The 16,780-nt window shown below is 46.7% G+C and overlaps 56 non-coding genes and 28 pseudogenes across 56 annotated transcripts; all 84 read right to left on the reverse strand.

Moving 5' to 3' along the window:
* Window positions 1–56: 56 nt before the first annotated feature.
* Window positions 57–175, reverse strand: LOC144417511 (5S ribosomal RNA; annotated as a pseudogene).
* An 81-nt stretch (window positions 176–256) lies between these two features.
* Window positions 257–375, reverse strand: LOC144415526 (5S ribosomal RNA). Its single transcript, XR_013471418.1, has one exon. It is a non-coding gene; the product is annotated as a 5S ribosomal RNA (ribosomal RNA).
* Window positions 376–456: 81 nt separating this feature from the next.
* LOC144415378 (5S ribosomal RNA) lies at window positions 457–575 on the reverse strand. Its single transcript, XR_013471270.1, has one exon. It is a non-coding gene; the product is annotated as a 5S ribosomal RNA (ribosomal RNA).
* An 81-nt stretch (window positions 576–656) lies between these two features.
* Window positions 657–775, reverse strand: LOC144415379 (5S ribosomal RNA). The gene has a single exon (XR_013471271.1). It is a non-coding gene; the product is annotated as a 5S ribosomal RNA (ribosomal RNA).
* An 81-nt stretch (window positions 776–856) lies between these two features.
* On the reverse strand, window positions 857–975 carry LOC144417122 (5S ribosomal RNA). Its single transcript, XR_013473015.1, has one exon. It is a non-coding gene; the product is annotated as a 5S ribosomal RNA (ribosomal RNA).
* An 81-nt stretch (window positions 976–1,056) lies between these two features.
* LOC144413465 (5S ribosomal RNA) lies at window positions 1,057–1,175 on the reverse strand. Its single transcript, XR_013469461.1, has one exon. It is a non-coding gene; the product is annotated as a 5S ribosomal RNA (ribosomal RNA).
* Window positions 1,176–1,256: 81 nt separating this feature from the next.
* On the reverse strand, window positions 1,257–1,375 carry LOC144416683 (5S ribosomal RNA). The gene has a single exon (XR_013472576.1). It is a non-coding gene; the product is annotated as a 5S ribosomal RNA (ribosomal RNA).
* An 81-nt stretch (window positions 1,376–1,456) lies between these two features.
* LOC144414511 (5S ribosomal RNA) lies at window positions 1,457–1,575 on the reverse strand. The gene has a single exon (XR_013470401.1). It is a non-coding gene; the product is annotated as a 5S ribosomal RNA (ribosomal RNA).
* Window positions 1,576–1,656: 81 nt separating this feature from the next.
* On the reverse strand, window positions 1,657–1,775 carry LOC144417040 (5S ribosomal RNA). Its single transcript, XR_013472932.1, has one exon. It is a non-coding gene; the product is annotated as a 5S ribosomal RNA (ribosomal RNA).
* An 81-nt stretch (window positions 1,776–1,856) lies between these two features.
* Window positions 1,857–1,975, reverse strand: LOC144415264 (5S ribosomal RNA). Its single transcript, XR_013471156.1, has one exon. It is a non-coding gene; the product is annotated as a 5S ribosomal RNA (ribosomal RNA).
* An 85-nt stretch (window positions 1,976–2,060) lies between these two features.
* LOC144414627 (5S ribosomal RNA) lies at window positions 2,061–2,179 on the reverse strand. Its single transcript, XR_013470516.1, has one exon. It is a non-coding gene; the product is annotated as a 5S ribosomal RNA (ribosomal RNA).
* Window positions 2,180–2,260: 81 nt separating this feature from the next.
* Window positions 2,261–2,379, reverse strand: LOC144415095 (5S ribosomal RNA). Its single transcript, XR_013470987.1, has one exon. It is a non-coding gene; the product is annotated as a 5S ribosomal RNA (ribosomal RNA).
* Window positions 2,380–2,460: 81 nt separating this feature from the next.
* LOC144415460 (5S ribosomal RNA) lies at window positions 2,461–2,579 on the reverse strand. The gene has a single exon (XR_013471352.1). It is a non-coding gene; the product is annotated as a 5S ribosomal RNA (ribosomal RNA).
* Window positions 2,580–2,660: 81 nt separating this feature from the next.
* LOC144414758 (5S ribosomal RNA) lies at window positions 2,661–2,779 on the reverse strand. Its single transcript, XR_013470648.1, has one exon. It is a non-coding gene; the product is annotated as a 5S ribosomal RNA (ribosomal RNA).
* An 80-nt stretch (window positions 2,780–2,859) lies between these two features.
* Window positions 2,860–2,978, reverse strand: LOC144413043 (5S ribosomal RNA; annotated as a pseudogene).
* Window positions 2,979–3,059: 81 nt separating this feature from the next.
* Window positions 3,060–3,168, reverse strand: LOC144412346 (5S ribosomal RNA; annotated as a pseudogene).
* An 81-nt stretch (window positions 3,169–3,249) lies between these two features.
* Window positions 3,250–3,358, reverse strand: LOC144412347 (5S ribosomal RNA; annotated as a pseudogene).
* Window positions 3,359–3,439: 81 nt separating this feature from the next.
* On the reverse strand, window positions 3,440–3,558 carry LOC144416787 (5S ribosomal RNA). Its single transcript, XR_013472680.1, has one exon. It is a non-coding gene; the product is annotated as a 5S ribosomal RNA (ribosomal RNA).
* Window positions 3,559–3,639: 81 nt separating this feature from the next.
* Window positions 3,640–3,758, reverse strand: LOC144418187 (5S ribosomal RNA; annotated as a pseudogene).
* Window positions 3,759–3,839: 81 nt separating this feature from the next.
* Window positions 3,840–3,958, reverse strand: LOC144416003 (5S ribosomal RNA). Its single transcript, XR_013471897.1, has one exon. It is a non-coding gene; the product is annotated as a 5S ribosomal RNA (ribosomal RNA).
* An 81-nt stretch (window positions 3,959–4,039) lies between these two features.
* LOC144413476 (5S ribosomal RNA) lies at window positions 4,040–4,158 on the reverse strand. The gene has a single exon (XR_013469462.1). It is a non-coding gene; the product is annotated as a 5S ribosomal RNA (ribosomal RNA).
* An 81-nt stretch (window positions 4,159–4,239) lies between these two features.
* On the reverse strand, window positions 4,240–4,358 carry LOC144415225 (5S ribosomal RNA). The gene has a single exon (XR_013471117.1). It is a non-coding gene; the product is annotated as a 5S ribosomal RNA (ribosomal RNA).
* Window positions 4,359–4,439: 81 nt separating this feature from the next.
* Window positions 4,440–4,558, reverse strand: LOC144415461 (5S ribosomal RNA). The gene has a single exon (XR_013471353.1). It is a non-coding gene; the product is annotated as a 5S ribosomal RNA (ribosomal RNA).
* Window positions 4,559–4,639: 81 nt separating this feature from the next.
* Window positions 4,640–4,758, reverse strand: LOC144413488 (5S ribosomal RNA). The gene has a single exon (XR_013469463.1). It is a non-coding gene; the product is annotated as a 5S ribosomal RNA (ribosomal RNA).
* An 81-nt stretch (window positions 4,759–4,839) lies between these two features.
* LOC144413044 (5S ribosomal RNA) lies at window positions 4,840–4,958 on the reverse strand (annotated as a pseudogene).
* An 81-nt stretch (window positions 4,959–5,039) lies between these two features.
* On the reverse strand, window positions 5,040–5,148 carry LOC144412348 (5S ribosomal RNA; annotated as a pseudogene).
* Window positions 5,149–5,229: 81 nt separating this feature from the next.
* On the reverse strand, window positions 5,230–5,348 carry LOC144414544 (5S ribosomal RNA). The gene has a single exon (XR_013470434.1). It is a non-coding gene; the product is annotated as a 5S ribosomal RNA (ribosomal RNA).
* Window positions 5,349–5,429: 81 nt separating this feature from the next.
* On the reverse strand, window positions 5,430–5,548 carry LOC144418188 (5S ribosomal RNA; annotated as a pseudogene).
* Window positions 5,549–5,629: 81 nt separating this feature from the next.
* Window positions 5,630–5,748, reverse strand: LOC144417241 (5S ribosomal RNA). The gene has a single exon (XR_013473134.1). It is a non-coding gene; the product is annotated as a 5S ribosomal RNA (ribosomal RNA).
* An 85-nt stretch (window positions 5,749–5,833) lies between these two features.
* On the reverse strand, window positions 5,834–5,952 carry LOC144414628 (5S ribosomal RNA). Its single transcript, XR_013470517.1, has one exon. It is a non-coding gene; the product is annotated as a 5S ribosomal RNA (ribosomal RNA).
* Window positions 5,953–6,033: 81 nt separating this feature from the next.
* LOC144415031 (5S ribosomal RNA) lies at window positions 6,034–6,152 on the reverse strand. The gene has a single exon (XR_013470923.1). It is a non-coding gene; the product is annotated as a 5S ribosomal RNA (ribosomal RNA).
* Window positions 6,153–6,233: 81 nt separating this feature from the next.
* LOC144415825 (5S ribosomal RNA) lies at window positions 6,234–6,352 on the reverse strand. The gene has a single exon (XR_013471719.1). It is a non-coding gene; the product is annotated as a 5S ribosomal RNA (ribosomal RNA).
* An 81-nt stretch (window positions 6,353–6,433) lies between these two features.
* Window positions 6,434–6,552, reverse strand: LOC144413499 (5S ribosomal RNA). Its single transcript, XR_013469464.1, has one exon. It is a non-coding gene; the product is annotated as a 5S ribosomal RNA (ribosomal RNA).
* An 81-nt stretch (window positions 6,553–6,633) lies between these two features.
* Window positions 6,634–6,752, reverse strand: LOC144414512 (5S ribosomal RNA). The gene has a single exon (XR_013470402.1). It is a non-coding gene; the product is annotated as a 5S ribosomal RNA (ribosomal RNA).
* Window positions 6,753–6,833: 81 nt separating this feature from the next.
* On the reverse strand, window positions 6,834–6,942 carry LOC144412349 (5S ribosomal RNA; annotated as a pseudogene).
* Window positions 6,943–7,023: 81 nt separating this feature from the next.
* Window positions 7,024–7,142, reverse strand: LOC144414555 (5S ribosomal RNA). The gene has a single exon (XR_013470445.1). It is a non-coding gene; the product is annotated as a 5S ribosomal RNA (ribosomal RNA).
* Window positions 7,143–7,223: 81 nt separating this feature from the next.
* On the reverse strand, window positions 7,224–7,342 carry LOC144418308 (5S ribosomal RNA; annotated as a pseudogene).
* An 81-nt stretch (window positions 7,343–7,423) lies between these two features.
* LOC144415366 (5S ribosomal RNA) lies at window positions 7,424–7,542 on the reverse strand. Its single transcript, XR_013471258.1, has one exon. It is a non-coding gene; the product is annotated as a 5S ribosomal RNA (ribosomal RNA).
* Window positions 7,543–7,623: 81 nt separating this feature from the next.
* On the reverse strand, window positions 7,624–7,742 carry LOC144413510 (5S ribosomal RNA). The gene has a single exon (XR_013469465.1). It is a non-coding gene; the product is annotated as a 5S ribosomal RNA (ribosomal RNA).
* Window positions 7,743–7,823: 81 nt separating this feature from the next.
* Window positions 7,824–7,942, reverse strand: LOC144416233 (5S ribosomal RNA). Its single transcript, XR_013472127.1, has one exon. It is a non-coding gene; the product is annotated as a 5S ribosomal RNA (ribosomal RNA).
* Window positions 7,943–8,023: 81 nt separating this feature from the next.
* LOC144414893 (5S ribosomal RNA) lies at window positions 8,024–8,142 on the reverse strand. Its single transcript, XR_013470784.1, has one exon. It is a non-coding gene; the product is annotated as a 5S ribosomal RNA (ribosomal RNA).
* An 81-nt stretch (window positions 8,143–8,223) lies between these two features.
* LOC144416525 (5S ribosomal RNA) lies at window positions 8,224–8,342 on the reverse strand. The gene has a single exon (XR_013472418.1). It is a non-coding gene; the product is annotated as a 5S ribosomal RNA (ribosomal RNA).
* Window positions 8,343–8,427: 85 nt separating this feature from the next.
* On the reverse strand, window positions 8,428–8,546 carry LOC144414012 (5S ribosomal RNA). Its single transcript, XR_013469902.1, has one exon. It is a non-coding gene; the product is annotated as a 5S ribosomal RNA (ribosomal RNA).
* Window positions 8,547–8,627: 81 nt separating this feature from the next.
* LOC144413521 (5S ribosomal RNA) lies at window positions 8,628–8,746 on the reverse strand. The gene has a single exon (XR_013469466.1). It is a non-coding gene; the product is annotated as a 5S ribosomal RNA (ribosomal RNA).
* An 81-nt stretch (window positions 8,747–8,827) lies between these two features.
* LOC144415462 (5S ribosomal RNA) lies at window positions 8,828–8,946 on the reverse strand. The gene has a single exon (XR_013471354.1). It is a non-coding gene; the product is annotated as a 5S ribosomal RNA (ribosomal RNA).
* An 81-nt stretch (window positions 8,947–9,027) lies between these two features.
* On the reverse strand, window positions 9,028–9,146 carry LOC144417741 (5S ribosomal RNA; annotated as a pseudogene).
* Window positions 9,147–9,227: 81 nt separating this feature from the next.
* LOC144412049 (5S ribosomal RNA) lies at window positions 9,228–9,346 on the reverse strand (annotated as a pseudogene).
* Window positions 9,347–9,427: 81 nt separating this feature from the next.
* On the reverse strand, window positions 9,428–9,536 carry LOC144412350 (5S ribosomal RNA; annotated as a pseudogene).
* Window positions 9,537–9,617: 81 nt separating this feature from the next.
* LOC144417027 (5S ribosomal RNA) lies at window positions 9,618–9,736 on the reverse strand. The gene has a single exon (XR_013472919.1). It is a non-coding gene; the product is annotated as a 5S ribosomal RNA (ribosomal RNA).
* Window positions 9,737–9,817: 81 nt separating this feature from the next.
* Window positions 9,818–9,936, reverse strand: LOC144412854 (5S ribosomal RNA; annotated as a pseudogene).
* An 81-nt stretch (window positions 9,937–10,017) lies between these two features.
* Window positions 10,018–10,136, reverse strand: LOC144413532 (5S ribosomal RNA). Its single transcript, XR_013469467.1, has one exon. It is a non-coding gene; the product is annotated as a 5S ribosomal RNA (ribosomal RNA).
* Window positions 10,137–10,217: 81 nt separating this feature from the next.
* LOC144414513 (5S ribosomal RNA) lies at window positions 10,218–10,336 on the reverse strand. Its single transcript, XR_013470403.1, has one exon. It is a non-coding gene; the product is annotated as a 5S ribosomal RNA (ribosomal RNA).
* Window positions 10,337–10,417: 81 nt separating this feature from the next.
* On the reverse strand, window positions 10,418–10,536 carry LOC144412691 (5S ribosomal RNA; annotated as a pseudogene).
* An 81-nt stretch (window positions 10,537–10,617) lies between these two features.
* LOC144412351 (5S ribosomal RNA) lies at window positions 10,618–10,726 on the reverse strand (annotated as a pseudogene).
* Window positions 10,727–10,807: 81 nt separating this feature from the next.
* Window positions 10,808–10,926, reverse strand: LOC144414566 (5S ribosomal RNA). The gene has a single exon (XR_013470456.1). It is a non-coding gene; the product is annotated as a 5S ribosomal RNA (ribosomal RNA).
* An 81-nt stretch (window positions 10,927–11,007) lies between these two features.
* Window positions 11,008–11,126, reverse strand: LOC144414578 (5S ribosomal RNA). The gene has a single exon (XR_013470468.1). It is a non-coding gene; the product is annotated as a 5S ribosomal RNA (ribosomal RNA).
* Window positions 11,127–11,207: 81 nt separating this feature from the next.
* Window positions 11,208–11,326, reverse strand: LOC144418309 (5S ribosomal RNA; annotated as a pseudogene).
* Window positions 11,327–11,407: 81 nt separating this feature from the next.
* On the reverse strand, window positions 11,408–11,526 carry LOC144413543 (5S ribosomal RNA). The gene has a single exon (XR_013469468.1). It is a non-coding gene; the product is annotated as a 5S ribosomal RNA (ribosomal RNA).
* An 81-nt stretch (window positions 11,527–11,607) lies between these two features.
* LOC144413555 (5S ribosomal RNA) lies at window positions 11,608–11,726 on the reverse strand. Its single transcript, XR_013469470.1, has one exon. It is a non-coding gene; the product is annotated as a 5S ribosomal RNA (ribosomal RNA).
* An 81-nt stretch (window positions 11,727–11,807) lies between these two features.
* LOC144417459 (5S ribosomal RNA) lies at window positions 11,808–11,926 on the reverse strand (annotated as a pseudogene).
* An 81-nt stretch (window positions 11,927–12,007) lies between these two features.
* On the reverse strand, window positions 12,008–12,126 carry LOC144413565 (5S ribosomal RNA). The gene has a single exon (XR_013469475.1). It is a non-coding gene; the product is annotated as a 5S ribosomal RNA (ribosomal RNA).
* Window positions 12,127–12,207: 81 nt separating this feature from the next.
* On the reverse strand, window positions 12,208–12,326 carry LOC144416526 (5S ribosomal RNA). Its single transcript, XR_013472419.1, has one exon. It is a non-coding gene; the product is annotated as a 5S ribosomal RNA (ribosomal RNA).
* An 85-nt stretch (window positions 12,327–12,411) lies between these two features.
* On the reverse strand, window positions 12,412–12,530 carry LOC144414843 (5S ribosomal RNA). Its single transcript, XR_013470733.1, has one exon. It is a non-coding gene; the product is annotated as a 5S ribosomal RNA (ribosomal RNA).
* Window positions 12,531–12,611: 81 nt separating this feature from the next.
* On the reverse strand, window positions 12,612–12,730 carry LOC144413576 (5S ribosomal RNA). Its single transcript, XR_013469478.1, has one exon. It is a non-coding gene; the product is annotated as a 5S ribosomal RNA (ribosomal RNA).
* Window positions 12,731–12,811: 81 nt separating this feature from the next.
* On the reverse strand, window positions 12,812–12,930 carry LOC144415463 (5S ribosomal RNA). Its single transcript, XR_013471355.1, has one exon. It is a non-coding gene; the product is annotated as a 5S ribosomal RNA (ribosomal RNA).
* An 81-nt stretch (window positions 12,931–13,011) lies between these two features.
* Window positions 13,012–13,130, reverse strand: LOC144417742 (5S ribosomal RNA; annotated as a pseudogene).
* Window positions 13,131–13,211: 81 nt separating this feature from the next.
* Window positions 13,212–13,330, reverse strand: LOC144412050 (5S ribosomal RNA; annotated as a pseudogene).
* Window positions 13,331–13,411: 81 nt separating this feature from the next.
* Window positions 13,412–13,520, reverse strand: LOC144412352 (5S ribosomal RNA; annotated as a pseudogene).
* An 81-nt stretch (window positions 13,521–13,601) lies between these two features.
* Window positions 13,602–13,720, reverse strand: LOC144417028 (5S ribosomal RNA). Its single transcript, XR_013472920.1, has one exon. It is a non-coding gene; the product is annotated as a 5S ribosomal RNA (ribosomal RNA).
* An 81-nt stretch (window positions 13,721–13,801) lies between these two features.
* LOC144412855 (5S ribosomal RNA) lies at window positions 13,802–13,920 on the reverse strand (annotated as a pseudogene).
* An 81-nt stretch (window positions 13,921–14,001) lies between these two features.
* Window positions 14,002–14,120, reverse strand: LOC144415617 (5S ribosomal RNA). Its single transcript, XR_013471509.1, has one exon. It is a non-coding gene; the product is annotated as a 5S ribosomal RNA (ribosomal RNA).
* Window positions 14,121–14,201: 81 nt separating this feature from the next.
* Window positions 14,202–14,320, reverse strand: LOC144416604 (5S ribosomal RNA). Its single transcript, XR_013472497.1, has one exon. It is a non-coding gene; the product is annotated as a 5S ribosomal RNA (ribosomal RNA).
* Window positions 14,321–14,405: 85 nt separating this feature from the next.
* LOC144414124 (5S ribosomal RNA) lies at window positions 14,406–14,524 on the reverse strand. Its single transcript, XR_013470015.1, has one exon. It is a non-coding gene; the product is annotated as a 5S ribosomal RNA (ribosomal RNA).
* Window positions 14,525–14,605: 81 nt separating this feature from the next.
* On the reverse strand, window positions 14,606–14,724 carry LOC144413587 (5S ribosomal RNA). Its single transcript, XR_013469479.1, has one exon. It is a non-coding gene; the product is annotated as a 5S ribosomal RNA (ribosomal RNA).
* Window positions 14,725–14,805: 81 nt separating this feature from the next.
* LOC144415465 (5S ribosomal RNA) lies at window positions 14,806–14,924 on the reverse strand. Its single transcript, XR_013471357.1, has one exon. It is a non-coding gene; the product is annotated as a 5S ribosomal RNA (ribosomal RNA).
* An 81-nt stretch (window positions 14,925–15,005) lies between these two features.
* On the reverse strand, window positions 15,006–15,124 carry LOC144417743 (5S ribosomal RNA; annotated as a pseudogene).
* Window positions 15,125–15,205: 81 nt separating this feature from the next.
* Window positions 15,206–15,324, reverse strand: LOC144412051 (5S ribosomal RNA; annotated as a pseudogene).
* An 81-nt stretch (window positions 15,325–15,405) lies between these two features.
* LOC144412353 (5S ribosomal RNA) lies at window positions 15,406–15,514 on the reverse strand (annotated as a pseudogene).
* Window positions 15,515–15,595: 81 nt separating this feature from the next.
* LOC144415997 (5S ribosomal RNA) lies at window positions 15,596–15,714 on the reverse strand. The gene has a single exon (XR_013471891.1). It is a non-coding gene; the product is annotated as a 5S ribosomal RNA (ribosomal RNA).
* Window positions 15,715–15,795: 81 nt separating this feature from the next.
* LOC144412856 (5S ribosomal RNA) lies at window positions 15,796–15,914 on the reverse strand (annotated as a pseudogene).
* Window positions 15,915–15,995: 81 nt separating this feature from the next.
* LOC144418405 (5S ribosomal RNA) lies at window positions 15,996–16,114 on the reverse strand (annotated as a pseudogene).
* An 81-nt stretch (window positions 16,115–16,195) lies between these two features.
* LOC144416404 (5S ribosomal RNA) lies at window positions 16,196–16,314 on the reverse strand. Its single transcript, XR_013472297.1, has one exon. It is a non-coding gene; the product is annotated as a 5S ribosomal RNA (ribosomal RNA).
* An 81-nt stretch (window positions 16,315–16,395) lies between these two features.
* LOC144415998 (5S ribosomal RNA) lies at window positions 16,396–16,514 on the reverse strand. Its single transcript, XR_013471892.1, has one exon. It is a non-coding gene; the product is annotated as a 5S ribosomal RNA (ribosomal RNA).
* An 81-nt stretch (window positions 16,515–16,595) lies between these two features.
* Window positions 16,596–16,714, reverse strand: LOC144412879 (5S ribosomal RNA; annotated as a pseudogene).
* Between the last annotated feature and the right edge of the window lie 66 nt (window positions 16,715–16,780).

Genomic DNA, 16,780 nt, shown 5'->3' on the forward strand with positions numbered 1-16,780 from the left:
TTTGTATTTCGCAGTTGTTGGAAAACAGAGCAAAATCGAATGAAACGGCGACGAAAAGCCTACGACACTCGGTATTCCCAGCCGGTCACCCATGCAAGTACTAACCGAGCCCGACATTGCTAAACTTCCGAGATCAAACGAGATCGGATGCATTCAACGTGGTATGGTTGTAGGCGATAAAGTAGTAGTCTATTCGGCTATTTGTATTTCGCAGTTGTTGGAAAACAGAGCAAAATCGAGTGAAACGGCGACAAAAAGCCTACGACACTCGGTATTCTCAGCCGGTCACCCATGCAAGTACTAACCGAGCCCGACATTGCTTAACTTCCGAGATCGAACGAGATCGGGTGCTTTCAACGTGGTATGGTTGTAGGCGATAAAGTAGTAGTCTATTCGGCTATTTGTATTTCGCAGTTGTTGGAAAACAGAGCAAAATCGAATGAAACGGCGACGAAAAGCCTACGACACTCGGTATTCCCAGCCGGTCACCCATGCAAGTACTAACCGAGCCCGACATTGCTTAACTTTCGAGATCGAACGAGATCGGGTGCATTCAACGTGGTATGGTTGTAGGCGATAAAGTAGTAGTCTATTCGGCTATTTGTATTTCGCAGTTGTTGGAAAACAGAGCAAAATCAAATGAAACGGCGACAAAAAGCCTACGACACTCGGTATTCCCAGCCGGTCACCCATGCAAGTACTAACCGAGCCCGACATTGCTTAACTTTCGAGATCGAACGAGATCGGGTGCATTCAACGTGGTATGGTTGTAGGCGATAAAGTAGTAGTCTATTCGGCTATTTGTATTTCGCAGTTGTTGGAAAACAGAGCAAAATCGAATGAAACGGCGACAAAAAGCCTACGACACTCGGTATTCCCAGCCTGTCACCCATGCAAGTACTAACCGAGCCCGACATTGCTTAACTTCCGAGATCAAACGAGATCGGGTGCATTCAACGTGGTATGGTTGTAGGCGATAAAGTAGTAGTTTATTCGGCTATTTGTATTTCGCAGTTGTTGGAAAACAGAGCAAAATCGAATGAAACGGCGACGAAAAGCCTACGACACTCGGTATTCCCAGCCGGTCACCCATGCAAGTACTAACCGAGCCCGACATTGCTTAACTTCCGAGATCGAACGAGATCGGGTGCATTCAACGTGGTATGGTTGTAGGCGATAAAGTAGTAGTCTATTCGGCTATTTGTATTTCGCAGTTGTTGGAAAACAGAGCAAAATCGAATGAAACGGCGACGAAAAGCCTACGACACTCGGTATTCCCAGCCGGTCACCCATGCAAGTACTAACCGAGCCCGACATTGCTAAACTTCCGAGATCAAACGAGATCGGGTGCATTCAACGTGGTATGGTTGTAGGCGATAAAGTAGTAGTCTATTCGGCTATTTGTATTTCGCAGTTGTTGGAAAACAGAGCAAAATCGAGTGAAACGGCGACAAAAAGCCTACGACACTCGGTATTCTCAGCCGGTCACCCATGCAAGTACTAACCGAGCCCGACATTGCTTAACTTCCGAGATCGAACGAGATCGGGTGCATTCAACGTGGTATGGTTGTAGGCGATAAAGTAGTAGTCTATTCGGCTATTTGTATTTCGCAGTTGTTGGAAAACAGAGCAAAATCGAATGAAACGGCGACGAAAAGCCTACGACACTCGGTATTCCCAGCCGGTCACCCATGCAAGTACTAACCGAGCCCGACATTGCTTAACTTTCGAGATCGAACAAGATCGGGTGCATTCAACGTGGTATGGTTGTAGGCGATAAAGTAGTAGTCTATTCGGCTATTTGTATTTCGCAGTTGTTGGAAAACAGAGCAAAATCAAATGAAACGGCGACAAAAAGCCTACGACACTCGGTATTCCCAGCCGGTCACCCATGCAAGTACTAACCGAGCCCGACATTGCTTAACTTCCGAGATCGAACGAGATCGGGTGCATTCAACGTGGTATGGTTGTAGTCGATAAAGTTGTAGTCTGTTCTGCTATTTGTATTTTGCAGTTGTTAGAAAACAGAGAAAAAACGAATGGAACGGCGACGAAAAAAAAGCCTACGACACTCGGTATTCCCGGCCGGTCACCCATGCAAGTACTAACCGAGCCCGACATTGCTTAACTTCCGAGATCGAACGAGATCGGGTGCATTCAACGTGGTATGGTTGTAGGCAATAAAGTAGTAGTCTATTCGGCTATTTGTATTTCGCAGTTGTTGGAAAACAGAGCAAAATCGAATGAAACGGCGACGAAAAGCCTACGACACTCGGTATTCCCAGCTGGTCACCCATGCAAGTACTAACCGAGCCCGACATTGCTTAACTTTCGAGATCGAACGAGATCGGGTGCATTCAACGTGGTATGGTTGTAGGCGATAAAGTAGTAGTCTATTCGGCTATTTGTATTTTGCAGTTGTTGGAAAACAGAGTAAAATCGAATGAAGCGGCGACGAAAAGCCTACGACACTCGGTATTCCCAGCCGGTCACCCATGCAAGTACTAACCGAGCCCGACATTGCTTAACTTCCGAGATCGAACGAGATCGGGTGCATTCGACGTGGTATGGTTGTAGGCGATAAAGTAGTAGTCTATTCGGCTATTTGTATTTCGCAGTTGTTGGAAAACAGAGCAAAATCGAATGAAACGGCGACGAAAAGCCTACGACACTCGGTATTCCCAGCCGGTCACCCATGCAAGTACTAACCGAGCCCGACATTGCTTAACTTCCGAGATCGAACGAGATCGGGTGCATTCAACGTGGTATAGTTGTAGGCGATAAAGTAGTAGTCTATTCGGCTATTTGTATTTTGCAGTTGTTGGAAAACAGAGCAAATCGAATGAAACGGCGACGAAAAGGCTACGACACTCGGTATTCCATGCCGGTCACCCATGCAAGTACTAACCGAGCCTGACATTGCTTAACTTCCGAGATCGAACGATAACGGGTGCATTCAACGTGGTATGGTTGTAGGCGATAAAGTAGTAGTCTATTCGGCTATTTGTATTTCGCAGTTGTTGGAAAACAGAGCAAAATCGAATGAAACGGCGACTAAAAGCCTACGACACTCGGTATTCCCAGCCGGTCACCCATGCAAGTACTAACCGAGCCCGACATTGCTTAACTTCCGAGATCGAGTGCATTCAACGTGGTATGGTTGTAGGCGATAAAGTAGTAGTCAATTCGGCTATTTGTATTTCGCAGTTGTTGAAAAACAGAGCAAAATCGAATGAAACGGCGACGAAAAGCCTACGACACTCGGTATTCCCAGCCGGTCACCCATGCAAGTACTAACCGAGCCCGACATTGCTTAACTTCCGAGATCGAGTGCATTCAACGTGGTATGGTTGTAGGCGATAAAGTAGTAGTCTATTCGGCTATTTGTATTTCGCAGTTGTTGAAAAACAGAGCAAAATCGAATGAAACGGCGACGAAAAGCCTACGACACTCGGTATTCCCAGCAGGTCACCCATGCAAGTACTAACCGAGCCCGACATTGCTTAACTTCCAAGATCGAACGAGATCGGGTGCATTCATCGTGGTATGGTTGTAGGCGATAAAGTAGTAGTCTATTCGGCTATTTGTATTTCGCAGTTGTTGGAAAACAGAGCAAAATCGAATGCAACGGCGACGAAAAGCCTACGACACTCGGTATTCCCAGCCGGTCACCCATGCAAGTACTAACCGAGCCCGACATTGCTTAACTTCCGAGATCGAAAGATAACGGGTGCATTCAACGTGGTATGGTTGTAGGCGATAAAGTAGTAGTGTATTCGGTTATTTGTATTTCGAAGTTGTTGGAAAACAGAGCAAAATCGAGTGAAACGGCGACAAAAAGCCTACGACACTCGGTATTCCCAGCCGGTCACCCATGCAAGTACTAACCGAGCCCGACATTGCTTAACTTCTGAGATCGAACGAGATCGGGTGCATTCAACGTGGTATGGTTGTAGGCGATAAAGTAGTAGTCTTTTCGGCTATTTGTATTTCGCAGTTGTTGGAAAACAGAGCAAAATCGAATGAAACGGCGACGAAAAGCCTACGACACTCGGTATTCCCAGCCGGTCACCCATGCAAGTACTAACCGAGCCCGACATTGCTTAACTTCCGAGATCGAACGAGATCGGGTGCATTCAACGTGGTATGGTTGTAGGCAATAAAGTAGTAGTCTATTCGGCTATTTGTATTTCGCAGTTGTTGGAAAACAGAGCAAAATCGAATGAAACGGCGACGAAAAGCCTACGACACTCGGTATTCCCAGCTGGTCACCCATGCAAGTACTAACCGAGCCCGACATTGCTTAACTTCCGAGATCGAACGAGATCGGGTGCATTCAACGTGGTATGGTTGTAGGCGATAAAGTAGTAGTCTATTCGGCTATTTGTATTTTGCAGTTGTTGGAAAACAGAGCAAAATCGAATGAAGCGGCGACGAAAAGCCTACGACACTCGGTATTCCCAGCCGGTCACCCATGCAAGTACTAACCGAGCCCGACATTGCTTAACTTCCGAGATCGAACGAGATCGGGTGCATTCGACGTGGTATGGTTGTAGGCGATAAAGTAGTAGTCTATTCGGCTATTTGTATTTTGCAGTTGTTGGAAAACAGAGCAAAATCGAATGAAACGGCGACGAAAAGCCTACGACACTCGGTATTCCCAGCCGGTCACCCATGCAAGTACTAACCGAGCCCGACATTGCTTAACTTCCGAGATCGAACGAGATCGGGTGCATTCAACGTGGTATGGTTGTAGGCGATAAAGTAGTAGTCTATTCGGCTATTTGTATTTCGCAGTTGTTGGAAAACAGAGCAAAATCGAATGAAACGGCGACGAAAAGGCTACGACACTCGGTATTCCATGCCGGTCACCCATGCAAGTACTAACCGAGCCTGACATTGCTTAACTTCCGAGATCGAACGATAACGGGTGCATTCAACGTGGTATGGTTGTAGGCGATAAAGTAGTAGTCTATTCGGCTATTTGTATTTCGCAGTTGTTGGAAAACAGAGCAAAATCGAATGAAACGGCGACTAAAAGCCTACGACACTCGGTATTCCCAGCCGGTCACCCATGCAAGTACTAACCGAGCCCGACATTGCTTAACTTCCGAGATCGAGTGCATTCAACGTGGTATGGTTGTAGGCGATAAAGTAGTAGTCTATTCGGCTATTTGTATTTCGCAGTTGTTGAAAAACAGAGCAAAATCGAATGAAACGGCGACGAAAAGCCTACGACACTCGGTATTCCCAGCAGGTCACCCATGCAAGTACTAACCGAGCCCGACATTGCTTAACTTCCGAGATCGAACGAGATCGGGTGCATTCAACGTGGTATGGTTGTAGGCGATTAAGTAGTAGTCTATTCGGCTATTTGTATTTCGCAGTTGTTGGAAAACAGAGCAAAATCGAATGAAACGGCGACGAAAAGCCTACGACACTCGGTATTCCCAGCCGGTCACCCATGCAAGTACTAACCGAGCCCGACATTGCTTAACTTCCGAGATCGAAAGATAACGGGTGCATTCAACGTGGTATGGTTGTAGGCGATAAAGTAGTAGTGTATTCGGCTATTTGTATTTCGAAGTTGTTGGAAAACAGAGCAAAATCGAGTGAAACGGCGACAAAAAGCCTACGACACTCGGTATTCCCAGCCGGTCACCCATGCAAGTACTAACCGAGCTCGACATTGCTTAACTTCCGAGATCGAACGAGATCGGGTGCATTCAACGTGGTATGGTTGTAGTCGATAAAGTAGTAGTCTGTTCTGCTATTTGTATTTTGCAGTTGTTAGAAAACAGAGAAAAAACGAATGGAACGGCGACGAAAAAAAAGCCTACGACACTCGGTATTCCCGGCCGGTCACCCATGCAAGTACTAACCGAGCCCGACATTGCTTAACTTCCGAGATCGAACGAGATCGGGTGCATTCAACGTGGTATGGTTGTAGGCAATAAAGTAGTAGTCTATTCGGCTATTTGTATTTCGCAGTTGTTGGAAAACAGAGCAAAATCGAATGAAACGGCGACGAAAAGCCTACGACACTCGGTATTCCCAGCCGGTCACCCATGCAAGTACTAACCGAGCCCGACATTGCTTAACTTCCGAGATCGAACGAGATCGGGTGCATTCAACGTGGTATGGTTGTTGGCGATAAAGTAGTAGTCTATTCGGCTATTTGTATTTTGCAGTTGTTGGAAAACAGAGCAAAATCGAATGAAGCGGCGACGAAAAGCCTACGACACTCGGTATTCCCAGCCGGTCACCCATGCAAGTACTAACCGAGCCCGACATTGCTTAACTTCCGAGATCAAACGAGATCGGGTGCATTCGACGTGGTATGGTTGTAGGCGATAAAGTAGTAGTCTATTCGGCTATTTGTATTTCGCAGTTGTTGGAAAACAGAGCAAAATCGAATGAAACAGCGACGAAAAGCCTACGACACTCGGTATTCCCAGCCGGTCACCCATGCAAGTACTAACCGAGCCCGACATTGCTTAACTTCCGAGATCGAACGAGATCGGGTGCATTCAACGTGGTATGGTTGTAGGCGATAAAGTAGTAGTCTATTCGGCTATTTGTATTTCGCAGTTGTTGGAAAACAGAGCAAAATCGAATGAAACGGCGACGAAAAGCCTACGACACTCGGTATTCTCAGCCGGTCACCCATGCAAGTACTAACCGAGCCCGACATTGCTTAACTTCCGAGATCGAACGAGATCGGGTGCATTCAACGTGGTATGGTTGTAGGCGATAAAGTAGTAGTCTATTCGGCTATTTGTATTTCGCAGTTGTTGGAAAACAGGGCAAAATCGAATGAAACGGCGACAAAAAGCCTACGACACTCGGTATTCCCAGCCGGTCACCCATGCAAGTACTAACCGAGCCCGACATTGCTTAACTTCCGAGATCGAGTGCATTCAACGTGGTATGGTTGTAGGCGATAAAGTAGTAGTCTATTCGGCTATTTGTATTTCGCAGTTGTTGAAAAACAGAGCAAAATCGAATGAAACGGCGACGAAAAGCCTACGACACTCGGTATTCCCAGCAGGTCACCCATGCAAGTACTAACCGAGCCCGACATTGCTTAACTTCCGAGATCGAACGAGATCGGGTGCATTCAACGTGGTATGGTTGTAGGCGATAAAGTAGTAGTCTATTCGGCTATTTGTATTTCGCAGTTGTTGGAAAACAGAGCAAAATCGAATGAAACGGCGACGAAAAGCCTACGACACTCGTTATTCCCAGCCGGTCACCCATGCAAGTACTAACCGAGCCCGACATTGCTTAACTTCCGAGATCGAACGATAACGGGTGCATTCAACGTGGTATGGTTGTAGGCGATAAAGTAGTAGTGTATTCGGCTATTTGTATTTCGCAGTTGTTGGAAAACAGAGCAAAATCGAGTTAAACGGCGACAAAAAGCCTACGACACTCGGTATTCCCAGCCGATCACCCATGCAAGTACTAACCGAGCCCGACATTGCTTAACTTCCGAGATCGAACGAGATCGGGTGCATTCAACGTGGTATGGTTGTAGGCGATAAAGTAGTAGTCTATTCGGCTATTTGTATTTCGCAGTTGTTGGAAAACAGAGCAAAATCGAATGAAACGGCAACGAAAAGCCTACGACACTCGGTATTCCCAGCCGGTCACCCATGCAAGTACTAACCGAGCCCGACATTGCTTAACTTCCGAGATCGAACGAGATCGGGTGCATTCAACGTGGTATGGTTGTAGGCGATAAAGTAGTAGTCTATTCGGCTATTTGTATTTAGCAGTTGTTGGAAAACAGAGCAAAATCGAATGAAACGGCGACGAAAAGCCTACGACACTCGGTATTCCCAGCCGGTCACCCATGCAAGTACTAACCGAGCCCGACATTGCTCAACTTCCGAGATCGAACGAGATCGGGTGCATTCAACGTGGTATGGTTGTAGGCGATAAAGTAGTAGTCTATTCGGCTATTTGTATTTCGCAGTTGTTGGAAAACAGAGCAAAATCGAATGAAACGGCGACGAAAAGCCTACGACACTCGGTATTCCCAGCCGGTCACCCATGCAAGTACTAACCGAGCCCGACATTGCTTAACTTCCGAGATCGAACGAGATCGGGTGCACTCAACGTGGTATGGTTGTAGGCGATAAAGTAGTAGTCTATTCGGCTATTTGTATTTTGCAGTTGTTGGAAAACAGAGCAAAATCGAATGAAGCGGCGACGAAAAGCCTACGACACTCGGTATTCCCAGCCGGTCACCCATGCAAGTACTAACCGAGCCCGACATTGCTTAACTTCCGAGATCTAACGAGATCGGGTGCATTCAAGGTGGTATGGTTGTAGTCGATAAAGTAGTAGTCTGTTCTGCTATTTGTATTTTGCAGTTGTTAGAAAACAGAGAAAAAACGAATGGAACGGCGACGAAAAAAAAGCCTACAACACTCGGTATTCCCAGCCGGTCACCCATGCAAGTACTAACCGAGCCCGACATTGCTTAACTTCCGAGATCGAACGAGATCGGGTGCATTCAACGTGGTATGGTTGTAGGCAATAAAGTAGTAGTCTATTCGGCTATTTGTATTTCGCAGTTGTTGGAAAACAGAGCAAAATCGAATGAAACGGCGACGAAAAGCCTACGACACTCGGTATTCCCAGCCGGTCACCCATGCAAGTACTAACCGAGCCCGACATTGCTTAACTTCCGAGATCGAACGAGATCGGGTGCATTCAACGTGGTATGGTTGTAGGCGATAAAGTAGTAGTCTATTCGGCTATTTGTATTTTGCAGTTGTTGGAAAACAGAGCAAAATCGAATGAAGCGGCGACGAAAAGCCTACGACACTCGGTATTCCCAGCCGGTCACCCATGCAAGTACTAACCGAGCCCGACATTGCTTAACTTCCGAGATCGAACGAGATCGGGTGCATTCGACGTGGTATGGTTGTAGGCGATAAAGTAGTAGTCTATTCGACTATTTGTATTTCGCAGTTGTTGGAAAACAGAGCAAAATCGAATGAAACGGCGACGAAAAGCCTACGACACTCGGTATTCCCAGCCGGTCACCCATGCAAGTACTAACCGAGCCAGACATTGCTCAACTTCCGAGATCGAACGAGATCGGGTGCATTCAACGTGGTATGGTTGTAGGCGATAAAGTAGTAGTCTATTCGGCTATTTGTATTTCGCAGTTGTTGGAAAACAGAGCAAAATCGAATGAAACGGCGACGAAAAGCCTACGACACTCGGTATTCCCAGCCGGTCACCCATGCAAGTACTAACCGAGCCTGACATTGCTTAACTTCCGAGATCGAACGATAACGGGTGCATTCAACGTGGTATGGTTGTAGGCAATAAAGTAGTAGTCTATTCGGCTATTTGTATTTCGCAGTTGTTGGAAAACAGAGCAAAATCGAATGAAACGGCGACAAAAAGCCTACGACACTCGGTATTCCCAGCCGGTCACCCATGCAAGTACTAACCGAGCCCGACATTGCTTAACTTCCGAGATCGAGTGCATTCAACGTGGTATGGTTGTAGGCGATAAAGTAGTAGTCTATTCGGCTATTTGTATTTCGCAGTTGTTGGAAAACAGAGCAAAATCGAATGAAACGGCGACGAAAAGCCTACGACACTCGGTATTCCCAGCAGGTCACCCATGCAAGTACTCACCGAGCCCGACATTGCATAACTTCCGAGATCGAACGAGATCGGGTGCATTCAACGTGGTATGGTTGTAGGCGATAAAGTAGTAGTCTATTCGGCTATTTGTATTTCGCAGTTGTTGGAAAACAGAGCAAAATCGAATGAAACGGCGACGAAAAGCTTACGACACTCGGTATTCCCAGCCGGTCACCCATGCAAGTACTAACCGAGCCGGACATTGCTTAACTTCCGAGATCGAACGATAACGGGTGCATTCAACGTGGTATGGTTGTAGGCGATAAAGTAGTAGTCTATTCGGCTATTTGTATTTCGCAGTTGTTGGAAAACAGAGCAAAATCGAATGAAACAGCGACGAAAAGCCTACGACACTCGGTATTCCCAGCCGGTCACCCATGCAAGTACTAACCGAGCCCGACATTGCTTAACTTCCGAGATCGAACGAGATCGGGTGCATTCAACGTGGTATGGTTGTAGGCGATAAAGTAGTAGTCTATTCGGCTATTTGTATTTCGCAGTTGTTGGAAAACAGAGCAAAATCGAATGAAACGGCGACGAAAAGCCTACGACACTCGGTATTCTCAGCCGGTCACCCATGCAAGTACTAACCGAGCCCGACATTGCTTAACTTCCGAGATCGAACGAGATCGGGTGCATTCAACGTGGTATGGTTGTAGGCGATAAAGTAGTAGTCTATTCGGCTATTTGTATTTCGCAGTTGTTGGAAAACAGGGCAAAATCGAATGAAACGGCGACGAAAAGCCCACGACACTCGGTATTCCCAGCCGGTCACCCATGCAAGTACTAACCGAGCCTGACATTGCTTAACTTCCGAGATCGAACGATAACGGGTGCATTCAACGTGGCATGGTTGTAGGCGATAAAGTAGTAGTCTATTCGGCTATTTGTATTTCGCAGTTGTTGGAAAACAGAGCAAAATCGAATGAAACGGCGACAAAAAGCCTACGACACTCGGTATTCCCAGCCGGTCACCCATGCAAGTACTAACCGAGCCCGACATTGCTTAACTTCCGAGATCGAGTGCATTCAACGTGGTATGGTTGTAGGCGATAAAGTAGTAGTCTATTCGGCTATTTGTATTTCGCAGTTGTTGAAAAACAGAGCAAAATCGAATGAAACGGCGACGAAAAGCCTACGACACTCGGTATTCCCAGCAGGTCACCCATGCAAGTACTAACCGAGCCCGACATTGCTTAACTTCCGAGATCGAACGAGATCGGGTGCATTCAACGTGGTATGGTTGTAGGCGATAAAGTAGTAGTCTATTCGGCTATTTGTATTTCGCAGTTGTTGGAAAACAGAGCAAAATCGAATGAAACGGCGACGAAAAGCCTACGACACTCGGTATTCCCAGCAGGTCACCCATGCAAGTACTAACCGAGCCCGACATTGCTTAACTTCCGAGATCGAACGAGATCGGGTGCATTCAACGTGGTATGGTTGTAGGCGATAAAGTAGTAGTCTATTCGGCTATTTGTATTTCGCAGTTGTTGGAAAACAGAGCAAAATCGAATGAAACGGCGACGAAAAGCCTACGACACTCGTTATTCCCAGCCGGTCACCCATGCAAGTACTAACCGAGCCCGACATTGCTTAACTTCCGAGATCGAACGATAACGGGTGCATTCAACGTGGTATGGTTGTAGGCGATAAAGTAGTAGTGTATTCGGCTATTTGTATTTCGCAGTTGTTGGAAAACAGAGCAAAATCGAGTTAAACGGCGACAAAAAGCCTACGACACTCGGTATTCCCAGCCGGTCACCCATGCAAGTACTAACCGAGCCCGACATTGCTTAACTTCCGAGATCGAACGAGATCGGGTGCATTCAACGTGGTATGGTTGTAGGCGATAAAGTAGTAGTCTATTCGGCTATTTGTATTTCGCAGTTGTTGGAAAACAGAGCAAAATCGAATGAAACGGCAACGAAAAGCCTACGACACTCGGTATTCCCAGCCGGTCACCCATGCAAGTACTAACCGAGCCCGACATTGCTTAACTTCCGAGATCGAACGAGATCGGGTGCATTCAACGTGGTATGGTTGTAGGCGATAAAGTAGTAGTCTATTCGGCTATTTGTATTTAGCAGTTGTTGGAAAACAGAGCAAAATCGAATGAAACGGCGACGAAAAGCCTGCGACACTCGGTATTCCCAGCCGGTCACCCATGCAAGTACTAACCGAGCCCGACATTGCTCAACTTCCGAGATCGAACGAGATCGGGTGCATTCAACGTGGTATGGTTGTAGGCGATAAAGTAGTAGTCTATTCGGCTATTTGTATTTCGCAGTTGTTGGAAAACAGAGCAAAATCGAATGAAACGGCGACGAAAAGCCTACGACACTCGGTATTCCCAGCCGGTCACCCATGCAAGTACTAACCGAGCCCGACATTGCTTAACTTCCGAGATCGAACGAGATCGGGTGCATTCAACGTGGTATGGTTGTAGGCGATAAAGTAGTAGTCTATTCGGCTATTTGTATTTTGCAGTTGTTGGAAAACAGAGCAAAATCGAATGAAGCGGCGACGAAAAGCCTACGACACTCGGTATTCCCAGCCGGTCACCCATGCAAGTACTAACCGAGCCCGACATTGCTTAACTTCCGAGATCTAACGAGATCGGGTGCATTCAAGGTGGTATGGTTGTAGTCGATAAAGTAGTAGTCTGTTCCGCTATTTGTATTTTGCAGTTGTTAGAAAACAGAGAAAAAACGAATGGAACGGCGACGAAAAAAAAGCCTACAACACTCGGTATTCCCAGCCGGTCACCCATGCAAGTACTAACAGAGCCCGACATTGCTTAACTTCCGAGATCGAACGAGATCGGGTGCATTCAACGTGGTATGGTTGTAGGCAATAAAGTAGTAGTCTATTCGGCTATTTGTATTTCGCAGTTGTTGGAAAACAGAGCAAAATCGAATGAAACGGCGACGAAAAGCCTACGACACTCGGTATTCCCAGCCGGTCACCCATGCAAGTACTAACCGAGCCCGACATTGCTTAACTTCCGAGATCGAACGAGATCGGGTGCATTCAACGTGGTATGGTTGTAGGCGATAAAGTAGTAGTCTATTCGGCTATTTGTATTTTGCAGTTGTTGGAAAACAGAGCAAAATCGAATGAAGCGGCGACGAAAAGCCTACGACACTCGGTATTCCCAGCCGGTCACCCATGCAAGTACTAACCGAGCCCGACATTGCTTAACTTCCGAGATCGAACGAGATCGGGTGCATTCGACGTGGTATGGTTGTAGGCGATAAAGTAGTAGTCTATTCGACTATTTGTATTTCGCAGTTGTTGGAAAACAGAGCAAAATCGAATGAAACGGCGACGAAAAGCCTACGACACTCGGTATTCCCAGCCGGTCACCCATGCAAGTACTAACCGAGCCAGACATTGCTCAACTTCCGAGATCGAACGAGATCGGGTGCATTCAACGTGGTATGGTTGTAGGCGATAAAGTAGTAGTCTATTCGGCTATTTGTATTTCGCAGTTGTTGGAAAACAGAGCAAAATCGAATGAAACGGCGACGAAAAGCCTACGACACTCGGTATTCCCAGCCGGTCACCCATGCAAGTACTAACCGAGCCTGACATTGCTTAACTTCCGAGATCGAACGATAACGGGTGCATTCAACGTGGTATGGTTGTAGGCGATAAAGTAGTAGTCTATTCGGCTATTTGTATTTCGCAGTTGTTGGAAAACAGAGCAAAATCGAATGAAACGGCGACAAAAAGCCTACGACACTCGGTATTCCCAGCCGGTCACCCATGCAAGTACTAACCGAGCCCGACATTGCTTAACTTCCGAGATCGAGTGCATTCAACGTGGTATGGTTGTAGGCGATAAAGTAGTAGTCTATTCGGCTATTTGTATTTCGCAGTTGTTGGAAAACAGAGCAAAATCGAATGAAACGGCGACGAAAAGCCTACGACACTCGGTATTCCCAGCAGGTCACCCATGCAAGTACTCACCGAGCCCGACATTGCATAACTTCCGAGATCGAACGAGATCGGGTGCATTCAACGTGGTATGGTTGTAGGCGATAAAGTAGTAGTCTATTCGGCTATTTGTATTTCGCAGTTGTTGGAAAACAGAGCAAAATCGAATGAAACGGCGACGAAAAGCTTACGACACTCGGTATTCCCAGCCGGTCACCCATGCAAGTACTAACCGAGCCGGACATTGCTTAACTTCCGAGATCGAACGATAACGGGTGCATTCAACGTGGTATGGTTGTAGGCGATAAAGTAGTAGTGTATTCGGCTATTTGTATTTCGCAGTTGTTGGAAAACAGAGTAAAATCGAGTGAAACGGCGACAAAAAGCTTACGACACTCGGTATTCCCAGCCGGTCACCCATGCAAGTACTAACCGAGCCCGACATTGCTTAACTTCCGAGATCGAACGAGATCGGGTGCATTCAACGTGGTATGGTTGTAGGCGATAAAGTAGTAGTCTATTCGGCTATTTGTATTTTGCAGTTGTTGGAAAACAGAGCAAAATCGAATGAAGCGGCGACGAAAAGCCTACGACACTCGGTATTCCCAGCCGGTCACCCATGCAAGTACTAACCGAGCCCGACATTGCTTAACTTCCGAGATCGAACGAGATCGGGTGCATTCAACGTGGTATGGTTGTTGTCGATAAAGTAGTAGTCTGTTCTGCTATTTGTATTTTGCAGTTGTTAGAAAACAGAGAAAAAACGAATGGAACGGCGACGAAAAAAAAGCCTACAACACTCGGTATTCCCAGCCGGTCACCCATGCAAGTACTAACCGAGCCCGACATTGCTTAACTTCCGAGATCGAACGAGATCGGGTGCATTCAACGTGGTATGGTTGTAGGCAATAAAGTAGTAGTCTATTCGGCTATTTGTATTTCGCAGTTGTTGGAAAACAGAGCAAAATCGAATGAAACGGCGACGAAAAGCCTACGACACTCGGTATTCCCAGCCGGTCACCCATGCAAGTACTAACCGAGCCCGACATTGCTTAACTTCCGAGATCGAACGAGATCGGGTGCATTCAACGTGGTATGGTTGTAGGCGATAAAGTTGTAGTCTATTCGGCTATTTGTATTTTGCAGTTGTTGGAAAACAGAGCAAAATCGAATGAAGCGGCGACGAAAAGCCTACGACACTCGGTATTCCCAGCCGGTCACCCATGCAAGTACTAACCGAGCCCGACATTGCTTAACTTCCGAGATCGAACGAGATCGGGTGCATTCGACGTGGTATGGTTGTAGGCGATAAAGTAGTAGTCTATTCGACTATTTGTATTTCGCAGTTGTTGGAAAACAGAGCAAAATCGAATGAAACGGCGACGAAAAGCCTACGACACTCGGTATTCCCAGCCGGTCACCCATGCAAGTACTAACCGAGCCAGACATTGCTCAACTTCCGAGATCGAACGAGATCGGGTGCATTCAACGTGGTATGGTTGTAGGCGATAAAGTAGTAGTCTATTCGGCTATTTGTATTTCGCAGTTGTTGGAAAACAGAGCAAAATCGAATCAAACGGCGACGAAAAGCCTACGACACTCGGTATTCCCAGCCGGTCACCCATGCAAGTACTAACCGAGCCTGACATTGCTTAACTTCCGAGATCGAACGATAACGGGTGCATTCAACGTGGTATGGTTGTAGGCGATAAAGTAGTAGTCTATTCGGCTATTTGTATTTCGCAGTTGTTGGAAAACAGAGCAAAATCGAATGAAACGGAGACAAAAAGCCTACGACACTCGGTATTCCCAGCCGGTCACCCATGCAAGTACTAACCGAGCCCGACATTGCTTAACTTCCGAGATCGAGTGCATTCAACGTGGTATGGTTGTAGGCGATAAAGTAGTAGTCTATTCGGCTATTTGTATTTCGCAGTTGTTGGAAAACAGAGCAAAATCGAATGAAACGGCGACGAAAAGCCTACGACACTCGGTATTCCCAGCAGGTCACCCATGCAAGTACTAACCGAGCCCGACATTGCATAACTTCCGAGATCGAACGAGATCGGGTGCATTCAACGTGGTATGGTTGTAGGCGATAAAGTAGTAGTCTATTCGGCTATTTGTATTTCGCAGTTGTTGGAAAACAGAGCAAAATCGAATGAAACGGCGACGAAAAGCTTACGACACTCGGTATTCCCAGCCGGTCACCCATGCAAGTACTAACCGAGCCGGACATTGCTTAACTTCCGAGATCGAACGATAACGGGTGCATTCAACGTGGTATGGTTGTAGGCGATAAAGTAGTAGTGTATTCGGCTATTTGTATTTCGCAGTTGTTGGAAAACAGAGTAAAATCGAGTGAAACGGCGACAAAAAGCTTACGACACTCGGTATTCCCAGCCGGTCACCCATGCAAGTACTAACCGATCCCGACATTGCTTAACTTCCGAGATCGAACGAGATCGGGTGCATTCAACGTGGTATGGTTTTAGGCGATATAGTAGTAGTCTATTCGGCTATTTGTATTTCGCAGTTGTTAGAAAACAGAGCAAAATCGAATGAAACGGCGACGAAAAGCCTACGACACTCGGTATTCCCAGCCGGTCACCCATGCAAGTACTAACCAAGCCCGACATTGCTTAACTTCCGAGATCGAACAAGATCGGGAGCATTCAACGTGGTATGGTTGTAGGCGATGAAGTAGTAGTCTATTCGGCTATTTGTATTTCGCAGTTGTTGGAAAACAGAGCAAAATCGAATGAAACGGCGACGAAAAGCCTACGACACTCGGTATTCCCAGCAGGTCACCCATGCAAGTACTAACCGAGCCCGACATTGCATAACTTCCGAGATCGAACGAGATCGGGTGCATTCAACGTGGTATGGTTGTAGGCGATAAAGTAGTAGTCTATTCGGCTATTTGTATTTCGCAGTTGTTGGAAAACAGAGCAAAATCGAATGAAACGGCGACGAAAAGCTTACGACACTCGGTATTCCCAGCCGGTCACCCACGCAAGTACTAACCGAGCCGGACATTGCTTAACTTCCGAGATCGAACGATAACGGGTGCATTCAACGTGGTATGGTTGTAGGCGATAAAGTAGTAGTGTATTCGGCTATTTGTATTTCGCAGTTGTTGGAAAACAGAGTAAAATCGAGT

Source organism: Styela clava, chromosome 15, assembly GCF_964204865.1.
Source record: "Styela clava chromosome 15, kaStyClav1.hap1.2, whole genome shotgun sequence".
Lineage (NCBI taxonomy): Eukaryota > Metazoa > Chordata > Ascidiacea > Stolidobranchia > Styelidae > Styela > Styela clava.